At 35.7% G+C, this 13821-nt stretch overlaps 1 long non-coding RNA gene across 9 annotated transcripts; it reads left to right on the top strand.

Annotated features, from left to right (window-relative positions):
* The first annotated feature begins 1024 nt into the window (after positions 1 to 1024).
* Positions 1025 to 5526, top strand: LOC113300052. 9 transcript variants are annotated; one of them, XR_003335377.1, is made up of 6 exons: positions 1040 to 1855; positions 2108 to 2353; positions 3004 to 3082; positions 3254 to 3377; positions 4162 to 4263; positions 4343 to 5234. It is a non-coding gene; the product is annotated as an uncharacterized LOC113300052 (long non-coding RNA). The 9 variants fall into 9 exon arrangements; XR_003335374.1 differs by lacking the exon at positions 3254 to 3377 and adding an exon at positions 5385 to 5526 and having other exon boundaries at positions 1044 to 1855; positions 4343 to 4681; XR_003335378.1 differs by lacking the exon at positions 3254 to 3377 and having other exon boundaries at positions 1050 to 1556; positions 1700 to 1855.
* Positions 5527 to 13821: the final 8295 nt, after the last annotated feature.

The following is a 13821-nucleotide window of genomic DNA, read 5'->3' as shown; positions in this document are numbered from 1 at the left end:
TTGTGAATTTTATTAAATTTTGATGATTAAAATCAAGTTATAAGGTCAGTACTTCCGGGTGCAAAACTGACTTTATTGAAATGAAAAAAAAACGTTTAAAATAATACACCCACATGACACAAATACACTTACATATTTTTTGAGTCAATTAGTAGCTAAAATATTAACGTTCAATACCAACCAGACATACTAAATCCAAAATACGTAGAAAATACAAAAACATATTAAACAATCTACACAGTTTCATAAAACTAGACGATTTCCAAATTTAGTCAGAATTCGGTATATACTCACATACGAATCACAAGTCGGTATAAAAAATAGGTTGTATGAACCAACAAAATAACAAGGTTTGTTGTTACATAAACCCGAAAATAACAGAGTTTTCGTACTACGACAAATAAGATATGATTTTGGAGCACAATAGAAAGAAAAAAATATCTCTCCACAACAAGATAGTTTAAATTTCATATCAAAATAGTTCAATAGATGAGGAACATATTGTTATAATGTTAGGTACGACACAACAACAAAAAAACCTACAGATGGCGCCCTTATTTCCTTATCAAAAAATCTATGGATTCCAAAATAAAATAAAATGAGTTGGAACGGCATATGCAAGGAGAACAATATCATTATGAAATCAGTTTTTCACAGTATTATCCAAATTGAGTTTCATGAATAATTTTTCATATCGGCATGTATTTTATGAAATACATGTGAACATCATTGGGGTCTAAGTAACTAAATTGCTTACTATTTGGACACATTGATTAAGATGTAGTATGTTTTAATTCATGTAAATTGAAGACTATTACGGGAGGTTGAGCCGGGGCCGTAAGGCCCCGGTGATACCTAGTCATTGTTATAAAAAGGCATGATCTTTGTCTCCATGATAGCCAAGGCTATCAGACGGACGTCGTTTAACAGGGACCGTGATCCGGTGGTCGGATGCTCCTGATGGGGTTTTGCAGTGGACGGCTAGGAAAATATTAGACATTACCGATTTCCTAATCGGTAAAAAGGGTTAAAAAGAATTGTGACGTCTGTTCGTAAAGAAGCAAACAAACAAAATTCTCCGCACACCAGCTTGCCCCGTTTTCATACTCTCTCTTCTGAAACCTCATGCAAACCTAATCAAACCCATCCAATTTGAACTACGAGAGGTGATCAATGGAAACAACTCGCGATTGTTTTTGGAATATTATTTGAGTTGAAGATCATAGAATCTGAAATAGAAGCTATTCTTAAAATCCTAGGGTTTTATCAGGGAATCTTTTATGCTTCTTAACTCGATTTCTTCTCTGTATATTTGGTATATCTAATTGGTCAAAGCCTAAAAATATCCTAGGGATTTTGCAGGCTTTAGAGAATCAATCAAGTTTGACTATGGGAGTAAGGCCTTCGCAGATAGATTGGAACTCTTTGAGTTCGATCAAGTCCGACTGTGGAAGGAATTTAATGTACAGATTGATACAAGAACTAATATATATGTTATCAGTGGATTGCAATTCTTGCAGTGGTTGTCAAAAAAAAAAAAAAACAGTGAACTTGGAGTAAGTTTATATTTCCCATTCGTTTTGATTTCATGTTTGTATATAATTTATCGAATCAATTTCTGAGGTTTGTTATAAAAAAGATGTTGATCTAATATTTGAGCTAACATGGGTTCTTTTTTCACAATTCCATCTGTATGAAGGATTGATTTTAGGCTCCCTTTTGGTAGGTAAGACTTAAAGCATACACTTAATATTTTCTATGTGTTCCTTAAATGTTTAATCAATTTGTTCAACTGTTTGAATGAGTCTACCAAGCACAAAGAATGCAGTGGAAGACTAAATTACTTCTTTATCAGGTTTGTAATACTTCGATATGTTTTCTTTTTTTTTTCTTCAAGGAACTTTGTCATTCCATTTTGTTTTGATGTCAGATACATATATAAGTTTGGCAATATTTTTTTTTTGGAAGATCATAGCCAAAGCTCAACGTTCTCAATAGGCACGAATAGCTTCTTTGTAACATTCTCACAAAGAAACAACTAGATTTTTCCGCAAATTCATTTTTTTAATGATTTTTTGGTTGCTTCGTGTTGGTTTTTTTATATCAGGGAACTAAGAACAATTGGGCATGAGAACAATTTCTGCATCACCATTGAGCATCATTAGACCAAGGAGATTAGGTCCCTTCAAGAGTCGCTCGAGAAGTTCAAATTAAAGATGGCTAATTTATGTGAACTGGTTGAAAATAAACTTTTCTGAGTTCTGAGCTACAAAATGAGATCAACATACGGGAAGCCGAGGCACAAAGCTGTTTATACATCTTCATAACCTGCTTTCATCTATTCGAGAATAAGGTACATGTAAAGGTCAATTTGCTATAAATATAAAATGAGAACCTCCATATCTTCATAGCCTGCTCTCAGCTATTCAAAAATAAGGTACATGAGGCAATTGATGCAAGTAAGAATATAGAGTAGATCTTCACCTTTTGCTTCAGGCATCTTTTTCTAGTCATCAAGCTGCATTCACGTTTAATAACATCTGATATAAATAAAATACACACTAACTGAAATGGAACTCAAAGATTATACACAAACTTAAATGGAACTTAAAGATTTAGCATGGGCATCTCCCATACTCTTTTTTGTGAGTCTCTTCATGACATATGAATCTTACTCCTTTCCCTACTCTCTAGATCATATTTGTAGATGTAAATTAAAAGCTCCTCTACTTCAAACGAGAAAAACTATCCAGACTTTATAAAGATAATGACACTGTAATTCTGATAAAGATGAGGTTGTTATTTGTAAAGTTGTCGACTCCTGGAGTTGCAAATTGTGTGGTATCCACAATTGAGAAAGAAAAAGGATATAAACTTGACAGTAAAATTGAATTACAGTTAGGTTTTTGTTACAATATTTTTAATTGATTTTGATGTATGGTGTTGTTGTTTTCAGATGAATGATTCTTACTGTGTAAAGTACTTATCATTAAACTTTTTTAGGGAAGGTCATACAAGTTCATATTTTGATGAGCCAACTTTTTCCACCGAATGATGAGTTTCTTCAGAGACCACAACTACGGTAAAATATTTTAATAAGTTCATATTTTAATGTCTTCGTACCTGAGGTAAAATATACATTATTGTATTTATAACTTGGCAGTCTGTTAGGTGACATTTCATTGCAATTATTGAGTTGTGAGTTAGAGGTTTCATTAAGGTTAGGTTCTTACTAATTATGTTTGACTTATAGGCTGTACATATACGTATATATGGGGAAATAGTGGGTGGTGGCGGATATGTATTAATATGGAGGTTTGGTCGTGGGGTGGCAGTGGTTGCTGCTGATGGTGGATTTGTTGTAGTCTTCAAATTTGGTTGATATCGATTTACATAATTCTTGGTTTTGTTGTCTCTTATGTTTGTGAATTCTGATATTGGTACTCATATTAATTATAGAATGTTGTAGGGGCCTAAGTTTTTGGAACCAAATTCAATAGTGATTCCACAACAAAAACTCACATTCTCATAATACAATGAACTTAGCAATCAGATTGACAATAGTCACAACATTAATCTTACATGGTCTTGCAAGTTACAAAGAGGCCTAACTGAAAGGAGTGTCAAATTTAAGAACTGACAATTGTGGGCTTGAGGTATACGTTTGTCAACCTAAAATTTCGCAGCAGTGAATAATTATGGATACTTATGCTCACTCCAGATAATATATAGTTTCTAAGTGACAGATGTTGGCGACAACTACTAAATATGCAAAAATTAGGATACAACTAGGTGGAGTGAAATTACAATTTGAGTATTGAAATTGTTCTGATGATGCCATCTTTATTTATTTTGTATTTCTATTGTGTTCGTTTATTTTCATGGTCTTGCAAGTAAGAGAAGATACAGACTGATCTACTAATCCTAAACTTGAGCTTCCAGTATCAGACGAAATTGAGTTGCATTAAATTTTAATAACTATTTACTTAAGTTCAAGGAGAATAAAAACCTTTTCGTTGTAGCATTTACTTGGTAGGCTCAAAGTCTCCTCTTGGTTAAACCTTCTCTTTGATAATTATTTTGGCATTTACTTCATTATTTGCGTGTACCTATACAATTTATATTGGTTGTTTAGATCAAACTAACTGAGATATTTTACAGAGACCACCATTGAGATATATCCTCTAAGAAATATTGGCACGATATGCTCTTAAACGTGACTTTTACGAGGATGCTTTAAATCCAGCGAAACTTGAACCGATGGTAATTCACTGGCTACAATAGCATAAGTAATATCGATGAGCTAACATGCAGTACTAATATTTTGTTTTGGTTGTCGCAGCAAGAGGATGAGGGCTCTAAACCTATGTTGTGAAAGGTTCCCTAGGCGCACGAGTCGTGCAAGGGGCGCCTAGACCAAAAAACACCTAAGGCGCCACAAGTAATATGAGCAAAAAAAAATTTTAAAATTTTCTGGGTGCCTTAGGCGCGCCTAGCCCTCGCCTAGCCTTAACACAACATAGCTCTAAACTGATATTTTTTCAGTTACCAGTGTTTCTTTGCATTTGAAGAAGAATCAGCTGCCTACATAGGACAAAAAAACAGGTAGCAACCCAAAACCATCCATTGCCAGTGGGACATCAAGATATACAGTTTGGAAGAATTGCCACCTGGATTCATGGTAATATCTTGGTGCACAAGAGTGAAGGATCAAAGACACCTTTTGTATATATATTATTAGCTTTCTTTAACTTCATATTACTTAGGAAGAGTTTTGGTATGAATTAGTTTTTAGCCGTTCAACCCTGTTACCTAAATTTTCTTTAGGTGAATTCTTTTGAACTTTTTATTGATCCGATGCTATACTGAAATGGGAAAACCTATGTCATCTACAAATGCATGAATACGTACAAAAATGTGGTTCTTCGGAGCCTATATGAAATCAATATCTACTCAAGAGTATGAAATTTTTTTAAATTCATATCTTTCTGATTATATTACTTGGGAAGAGTTAGTTCTTAGCCGTTCAACCATGTTAAGTAAATTTTCTTTAGCTGAGTTTTGTTTGATGTTTCATACTCTCTTGATAGCTATTGATTTCGTATAGCCTCCTGAGAACCACATTTTTGTACGTATTCATGGATATGTAGACGACATAGGATTTCTTATCTCATCTTTGTTGTTCCATTGAATTAAACTTCCTGGATGTGCATGGAAAATTCTGTCTTCTTAAATGTGTATAATGTGCTTTATCGACACAAGGTTGAGCAGACTGAATTAGGTAGCTGACCAGTTGGATTAGGCATGGGATGTGACTAACTTTTAAAAACATTGGTGATTTCTATTTGATCTGTGCTAATGTCATTACAATGTTATTGTTGCAGGTAGTTCCTTTGCTTAATCAAACACAGCCTATGTAGATGAATTAATGCTGAAAAAGTGGGGGTACAACAACCACACCCAATATTTCACTTAGCAATCTGTATGGACAAATTCCAATATACTTTCTAGATAATCAACTAGACAGTCAGACTCAATCTAGATAAAAAGTATATCAAAGAGTTTATATCTCAATCTCTCGATTTGATATTTACTCAAGCAAATAGAAATCTGCGAGTCTTTATCAAATACTAGAGAGATAAGTTGGATGATACCAAAGACCAATATCCAAGTGTCAATCAATTTAAATCAACAACCAAAATATCGGATATTCTAATTGATTGAACAACACACAACCTGTGATATTTCAATTATATAAACAAATATAATGCGGAAAAGAAATAACACAGACACCAGAATTTTGTTAACGAGGAAACCGCAAATGCAGAAAAACCCCGGGACCTAGTCCAGATTGAACACCACACTGTATTAAGCCGCTACAGATACTATCCTACTCCAAACTAACTTCGGTCTGGACTATAGTTGAACCCCAATCAATCTCACACTGATCCAAGGTACAATTATGCTCCTACACCTCTGATCCCAGCAGGATGCTACTTACTTGATTCCCTTAGCTAATCTCACCCACAACTAAGAATTGCTACGACCCAAAGTCGAAGACTTTAATAAACAAATCTGTATCACACAGAAAAGTCTATGGTGATTGATAAATTCGTCTCCCACGAATATACCTATGAGTTTTGTTCTGTCTTTTGATAAATCAAGGTGAACAGGAACCAATTGATAAACCAGACTTATATTCCCGAAGAACAACCTAGTACTATCAATCACCTCACAATAATCCTAATCGACGCAGCGAAAAAAGATATTGTGGAATCACAAACGATGAGACGAAGTGTTTGTGATTACTTTTCTATCTTGCCTATCGGAGATATAAATCTCGAGCCATTTATTACAATCGTACTCGTAACGATAGAAGATGCAAGATCAGATCACACAACTACAAGAAAAGTAGTATCGGTCTGGCTTCACAATCCCAATGAAGTCTTTAAGTCGTTAACCTGGTTTTAGCAGAAGAAACCAAAGGTTAAAGGAGAATCGACTCTAGCTATGCAACTAGTATCACACGTAAGGTGTGGGGATTAGGTTTCCCAGTTGCTAGAGTTCTCCTTTATATAGTCTTTCAAATCAGGGTTTGCAATCAATGTTAGCTTGGTAACAAAACATTCAATATTCACCGTTAGATGAAAACCTGATTAGACTAAAGCTAATATTTCTCAACCGTTAGATCGAAAACTTAGCTTGTTACACACAAATGAAATGTCCAATTTTGGGTTTACGAACAAACATTAACATTTGTTGGTTCAACAATAGTTAACCAAATGGTTAGCCATATGATCACTTTCATATCCACCATATTCTTCTTCATCATAACTAGTCGAAATGACTCAAATGAACTAACTAGAGAGTTGTTCAATTGCTTAGATCTTATGTAACTACACAAGACACAATCGAAGCAAAAACGGTTTGATTCACTCGAATCGGTTCATGAACTTTATACCCACGGTTTGCAAAAGTATTCCTTAGTTTATATAAACATGAGTTAAAGAAAACCGGTTTTATATATAACCTGCTCAAGTTCGCGGACTTAAGCTCACGGAAGGAGTTCACAAACTCCAGCAGAAATTCTCGGGTCGAGAACTTCCGCCAGTTCGCGGACTTGGCTCACGCCACATTCCGTTTCTCTTGAGAAACAAAGTTCGCAAACTTTGGTTCAAGGAATAAGGACTTATACATATATGTGTTTCCACAACAATGCTTATATTCTACCAATGGTTATGTAATCTAAACTCTCATTTCAACCGTTGAAACATTCTTAGAGGACGTTATATAACCGTTATTCACAAACCATTTTTCGTCAGAGAAATTTCCAAAGTGATTGAAACATAACATGACTTTCGTCACTAGGTAAAGATGAATTTGGCTAAAGCGAAAGCTTACCAACACATATTTCGAGAAATAGATAGGCGAGATAAACTCGGCTCGAAATAGCAAATGTGTATAATGAAAGTATATACATCAGCACGACTTTTGTCTCAAGAGTAGGAGATAGAGTAGATAGACTTTTGAGTGACAGATAAGTTCAAGTCTCCACATACCTTTTAGTCGATGAAGATCCACCAGTTCCTTGAGTAGTCCTTCGTCTTGTATGATGATTGCCATGGAGTCTTGAGCTCAACTACACTTTCTATCCTAGTCTGAGACCTTTAGCTATGTAGGCTAGAAATCAAGACTTATAGTTTTGATCACTAACATTGACAAACATGTTTGAGATAACAACGCATGCGAGTTCGACCGAGCAATGCTCTAACAATCTCCCCCTTTGTCAATTTTAGTGGCAAAACTATTAATACATATGGAATATAAAAAATAAATAAATTAACTTTTGTAGCTGCTATTCCACATGCCTAATCTTCAACTCGAAATCTTCGTCACTTCCAAGTACTCCAATGATCCCAAAGGTTGTAAGTTTGGCATCATCGTTGTTGAAAATACGTAGCTATAACAACAAGAAAACAATAGTTCTCAATCATTGTTATACAGTGTCATAGTATCATTACACAACGTCAAAGTCCAATTGTATCACAACTTCAACAACAATACTATGGTGATATGTATCACTCCCCCTTAGTCAATACTCCATCTCACATGGAAACCACTCCCCCTTACATAATGATTCGAAAACCATATGTATTTGTAGTGTGAACTACATATTAATTCTCCCTCTTTTTGTCAATAAAATTGGCAAAGGTACAAGAATGGGATCCTAATGAAATTTCCGAAAGAGACATTTCTTGACCAAAAGAAAGTAAAAATATATCATCTTGTTTAGATGCAATCATAAAGCCGAAGCTAAATGCATTCATCAAGGAGTTTAAAGATACAAGATAACCCCTAAAATATTCCACAGCCGCACTCCCCACAAAGATTTGGCAATTAAGCACAAGTTCAAAAAAACTCTCCCCCATAAAATGTCATTCCCGAAAGAGTAACAAGAGCGACCTTAATTTCGAAGGAAAAGAAGGATTTCTTTGGACATAACAAATCACATACAAGTATGAATTTGAATCCAAAATATTCAATTAAACTAACCACAAGAGAATCCCATGATTAATTTAATCGACAAATGCTCAACATAAGTGAACTTATGGAGACTCAAAAAATCCAATTAGATTAATCACAAGAGAACCCATAATTAATCTAATCGAAATACACAACCAAACTAATCACAAAAGTAATCAATTTAATTGGTCATGCTCGGCATAAAAAAACTTACAGAGCAACAACTAAATAACCACACAAGATGATTAATTTAGTTGAAATATGATCGACATAAAGTACCTTACGGAACAACAACATAGCTAATCATGAAAATAATCAACTTGGTCGTTCAACGCTCAACATAAGACACTTTACGGAACCTCACAGTAATACATAAAATATGGATAAGGGAAGATCAATTACTGCGGAATACAGAAGGATTCATTCTATTTTCCATCACTATTCGCATAACGACATTCAATAGACATAATCCTTGAAAACAAAAGATTTTAACCTATCTTCCATCAATAATTGACATAATAGGCTTAACTTTTGTATTTGTCAAAAGTCTATTCATTCTTTTATCAACATATGAATATTGACATACGAAAGACTTTACTTTTGACAAGGTATGGGACGGTCAAGTTCAAGGACGTAAACACACACATCCATAACCAATATTGCAATATATGAAATACTGCAAAAATCATCTTCCAAACAAATTTAGAATTTAAACCAATAAATCTAAAAACAAGAAGATGAAAATGTTGGACATAGCTATGTGTAATCACAATAATGGCTATTCCAAACTCTAGTTATTCTTCTAAATAAAACAAGAAAAATAGAAGATTTACTAGGTAAAAAGAAAAGAGAATCAAAGTTCGTTGAGAACCTCAAATCTTTCAATGAATCCATCAAAGAAGGTGTCACGGATTTCCTTTACTCTCTTGACCGTAGATACACCATGTTCGTGAGTTAGAACACCAACTTTACGATCAAAAACCCTAGCAAGATGTCTAGCTTTGAGACAATCCATGATGAGCTTCTTTTGATTCCGTATCAGAATATTCTGATTAGCAAGGATTCTGGCCTGACCATCTAGGAGTTGGTTTATTTGCAATTGAAGATTAGAAAACTCGACCTTTGAATCGTTCTGAAAACGAGATAAATCCTTGACGGAATCATCAATCCAGGAGTTGTGATTCTTTCTTTCAAGCATCTTCTTAAGAACCACCTCTTAAATCCTTTATGGAATCATCAATTCACGTCCTTGAGCGTCTTCTTCCATATCAAGATGCACAATCTCATGAGATTTTGCAGAGTTCTCCATATAATTTTTTGTTAGGGATGGAGAGACACAATATAGAGTAATATATATGTGTATGTAAACAGGAGAAGGAAACTCTTATTTTTGGAAACCCTATGAACTCACAAGAATACTCGAACGTTCGTGGACCGGGGGTACAGAAATACAAAGAAAACAAATAGTGTACAACATACTTACTTGAGTATTTCCCAACAATTATCCTTGCATCTCTCAAGATAGACACAAAGAAGAGGAGTACCTGAAATCAGGTGATAGAGTGAGAAATATTCCCACTATGATTATTGAGAAATGAGTTGTACATATCATCTGACATCTTGATCTTTGTGTTCTTTGCCTTTCTTCAGTTGACACTCATCGCAGAAGGGTAAGACACAACTTGTTTAACATATCCGTCAGAAGGCTTTCTCTGAGGACTAAATCTAGGACCTCGTGCAACTGGTTCAAGAGGATCATGATACAGAGGAATCCATTTTCTAGACTTAGATTTTCTAGAAATAGTCTTATAAGCACAGGGAATGCTTTTATCAGCAGCACAAGAATTTATACCACGAGAATGCATTTGTACCCTGTGATGACTTCTCGAAAGAAAATCATATTTATAAGGTTTCTGGTTTTCTGTGGGAATGCGATTCACTGCAGTAGTCGACTGACTATTTGTTCCATTGATAGTGGAGAGAAGCAAATTATGAAGTTTAGAATTTTTTTTCCTTCTGGCAAAACAACGGATAACATAGTGATTCTTTTTCCCACATAATATACAGGTTTGTGGAGGAGAAGCAATAAACGACACCTGTTTTAACTTCACAGCCATATGAGAAGATTGCAAGTTATGTAAACTTTTCTTGAGACAACCTTTTTCTGGAGGATCCTTCATGTACTGCAATCCATGAGAATTAGTTTGTACAGAAGAATTTCTCCTTAAGACAGAGTTGAAAAAGCGGGGTCTAACAACACCACCCAATATTTCGCTTAGCAATCTGTATGGACTAACTCCGAAACACTTTCTAGAGAATCAACTAGACAGTCAGACTCAATCTAGGTAAAAGTATCTCAAGGAGTTAATATCTCTCTCTTATTTTGATTCACTCAAGCTAATAGAAATCAACGAGTCTATAATCAAACACAAGGAATAACTTGGACGGTACCAAAGACCAATGTCCAAGGATCAATCAATATCAATCAACAACCGAAGGTCGGATTTCCAATTGATTGATTCAAACGCACAACCTGTATTATTTCAACTATTTAAACAAATATAATGAGGAAATAGAAATAACACAGACACCAGAATTTTGTTAACGAGGAAACCGCAAACGCAGAAAAACCCCGGGACCTAGTCCATATTGAATACACACTGTATTAAGCCGCTACAGACACTAGCCTACTCCAAGCTAACTTCGGACTGGACTATAGTTGAACCCCAATCAGTCTCCCACTGATCCAAGGTACAGTTGTACTCCCTACGCCTCTGATCCCAGCAGGATACTGCACACTTGATTCCCTTAGCTGATCTCACCCACAACTAAGAGTTGCTACGACCCAAAATCGCAGGCTTTAACAATAAACAAATTTGTCTCACACAGAAAAGTCTATCAAAGGATCAATCTGTCTCCCACAGAAAACCCTAAAAGTTTATATTTCGTCTTTTGATAATAATCAAGGTGAATAGGAACCAATTTATAATCCGGTCTTATATTCCCGAAGAACAACCTAGATTAATCAATCACCTCATAACAATCTTAATCGATGGTAGAGAAACAAGATATCGTGGAATCACAAACGATGAGACGAAGGTGTTTGTGATTACTTTTTATATCTTGCCTATCGGAGAACTCTCACGATCTCTAGCCAATCAATATGATTGTACTATTACGATAGAAGATGCAAGATCAGATCACACAACTACGATAAAAGTAGTATCGATCTGGCTTCACAATCCCAATGAAGTCTTTAAGTCGTTAACCTGGTTTTAGAAGAAGAAAACCAAAGGTTAAAGGAGAATCGACTCTAGCAGAGAAACTAGTATCACACGAACGTGTGGGGATTAGTTTTCTCAATGCTAAATGTCTCCTTTATATAGCCTTTTAAATCAGGGTTTTTCCTTAGTTACAAAGCAATCAATATTCACCGTTAGATGAAAACCTGATTTAGATTCAAGCTAATATTTCTCAACCGTTAGATCAAAAATTTAGCTTGTCATACAAAAATGACTGTACGCTTCTAGGTTTGTTAACCGCACCCAAACGTGTACATTGTTGGTTCAACAATAGTCTACCCAAAGGTTAACCATATGAGCGTTTCATACCAACCATGTTCTTCTTCACCATAACTAGTTCAATTGACTCAAATGAACTAGTTAAGAGAGTTGTTCAATTGCAAGGAAATCTTATGTAACTACACAAGACACAATTGAAGCAAAGATGATTTGATTCACTCGAATCGGTTCATGAACTTTAATAGCCACGGTTTGCAAATGCATTCCTTAGTCTTTTAAGATTAAGTTCAAAAATCATTTTTAGATATATAACCTTCTCAAGTTCGCGGACTTAAGACACCGGATAGAGTTTACAAACTCCAGCAGAAATTCTCGGGTTCGAGAACTACGTCGGTTCGCGGACTGGGTTCGTGGACTTTGCTCACGCAAGTAGTTTGTCAACTCCAGCAGAAATTCTCGGGTTTGAGAACTTCGGCAGTTCGCGGACTTGGCACTTGCCATACTTCCGGTTCTCTTGATCAACAAAGTTCGAAAACTTCGGTTCAAGGAATCCATTGGTTATGTAATCTAAACTCTCATTCCAATCATTGAAACATTCTTAGAGGACGTTATATAGTTGTTACACTATTTCTCGTTAAAGCAATTTTCAAAGTGATTGAAACATTCATGACTTTCGTCACTAGGTAAAGATAAACTTGGTCGAAGCGAAAAGCTTACCAACACATATTTCGAGATATAGATAGGCGAGGTATACTCGGCTCGAAATACTAAATATGTATGATCTAGTCTATATATATAGCATACGACTTTTGTCTCAAAGAGTAGGAAATAGAATAGATAGACTTTTGAGTGATAGATAAGTTCAAGTCTCCACATACCTTTTTGTCGAGAAGTTCCACCGATTCCTTGAGTAGATCTTCTACTTGTATGATGAATCGCCATGAAGTCCTTAAGCTCAACTACACTTATTATCTGTGGATGGGGAAAAACGGTTTACTGGTTTTTTAAGAAGGTGGAGAGTCGAGCATGCCGTCGAGACTCCTCGACCGAGCAAACTGCTGAACCTCACACAGATGCACCGCTGCAAAGGGGTGCTTAGATTCGGGAAATCAATCTGTAATACTCCGGCCTAAACCAAGACAATGACCGTTCCAGAGTTAATTCGGTCGCAAAGAGGGAGATGGGTTGATCTATAGGAGGGAGCTGAGAATTGTGTGGGATCAATGATGATCGAGGATTATGGGTGTGTTGAAGGTTTCTGCAATATTGGCGAACTCCTGAAGTTGAGTTCTGTGAATAAGTTTTATCGAGTTGTTGATAAATGACGATAATAATCGATGATATCTTGATATCCTCGATTTAGACTTATTTATATTGCAAGAATGGTGTACCACTGATCCCTGTAAGTGTGACGGTTTCTTGAGTGAAAGAGTGGGAAAGTGGGAGATCGTGGTAAAGTCAGTTTCACGTCGTGTGGAGACTTGACTGATCGTGCACCCACTACTTTGCTAACTCTTTCAACCGTTTACACGACTTACACACATTTCTCGTTGTGGATGAATCCACGTGCCGTAGACCGCCAGACCAAAACCCTAAGTGATATCCCCCATTTGTGACGTGATTGATTTCTCACGAATTGTGGAGTCTGCAAGGCAGATGTGTATTAGTTAGTCAGTTGTTGACTAATTAGACAATAGGTCTAGGTTTGTTGAATCGAGCATAAGGGTGAATGCTCGGCGATTCATGGATTGAACATGTAGTTCTCTGAGATGTCAAT

This window comes from Papaver somniferum, chromosome 7, assembly GCF_003573695.1.
Source record: "Papaver somniferum cultivar HN1 chromosome 7, ASM357369v1, whole genome shotgun sequence".
NCBI classification, from domain to species: domain Eukaryota; kingdom Viridiplantae; phylum Streptophyta; class Magnoliopsida; order Ranunculales; family Papaveraceae; genus Papaver; species Papaver somniferum.
The sequence above is the reverse complement of the archived record's forward strand: the minus strand, read 5'-3'. Positions and strand labels throughout refer to the sequence as shown.